This window comes from Nematolebias whitei, chromosome 13 (genome assembly GCF_014905685.2).
Source record: "Nematolebias whitei isolate Nwh7 chromosome 13, NemWhi1, whole genome shotgun sequence".
NCBI lineage: Eukaryota > Metazoa > Chordata > Actinopteri > Cyprinodontiformes > Rivulidae > Nematolebias > Nematolebias whitei.
The window spans coordinates 35,371,425-35,372,580 of NC_056510.1; positions in this window are offsets into that span (position 1 = coordinate 35,371,425).

Below are 1,156 nucleotides of genomic sequence, written 5' to 3' on the forward strand. Positions count from 1 at the left end.
CCATCCATCCATCCATCCATCCATCCATCCATCCATCCATCCATCCAGCCATCCTCTTCTGCTTCAGGGTTGTGGGAGCAGCATCTTCATCAGGGAGGCACAGACATCAACAGCCACCTCTTCAACTCTTCTAGGACCCCATGGTGTTCACAAACCAACTGACTATTTATTAATTAATATCCTGATGCTGCTCAATAATCCAGGTAGAAAAATCTAAAAAGCTAAGTCTGGTCCTCTGGACATTCACAAAACAAACAATACAGTTTATAATAAATAAACTAAATGTTTTTTGTTAGTTTTGTTTTTCGAATGTCCAGAGGACCAGACTTAACTTTTTTAGATTAATAAGTAATAAATTTATGTTTTAATTTAATGAAAGACAAATCTTTAAAATTCAAGGACAAAATTTAATCTAATTGTTTTCAAGTCTGTATCTTATTGTAAAAGCAGTTTCAAAGATTACAGCACAGTGTGATGTTTTGCAATTTTAACATGAACCTTGTGCATATCTGCAAATAATAAAAGTGAAGATATTTTGAATACATCTTTATTGTAAAAATCTATACTAAAATGAAAAACACATGGGTTTAAAGCAGCAGGAAGGCAGTAAGGTAGGATTATGAATCAGGTTTATAAGTTACAGCTCATGAGGTACTCCATTAGAGCATGACATCTCTTCCACAACATCGTGTGACAAAACCTTCAGGGTGTTCTTCTTCTAATACGTTTAGTGGTGGCTAGTAAGTAGCTTAAGGGAGCACTACCGCCACCAGGTGGTAAGACGAGTTGGATTCTAGTCCCCGCCTACAGAGCCGGTCCAGAAATGTACATGGAAACACAACAGACCCGAACCGATCTGAACCAACCCGAACTGATCTGATCCGCTCTGTGACGGTGGAAAAGGGGCATTAGAGTCACCAATCAGCCTAACATGCATGTTTTTGGTCTGTGGGAGGAAAACGGAGTACCCGGAGAAAACCCAGCATGCACGAAGAGAACAAGCAAACTCCACCCAGGAAGGCCCCTGGACTGGGATTTGAACCAGCAACCTTCTCGCTGAGAGGCAGCAGCTCTACCAGTTGCGCCACCGTGCTGCCGCTCTACTAATGTTGAAGAATTTTATTTAACTTGGAAAGATAGTCTGCTAACATATAAA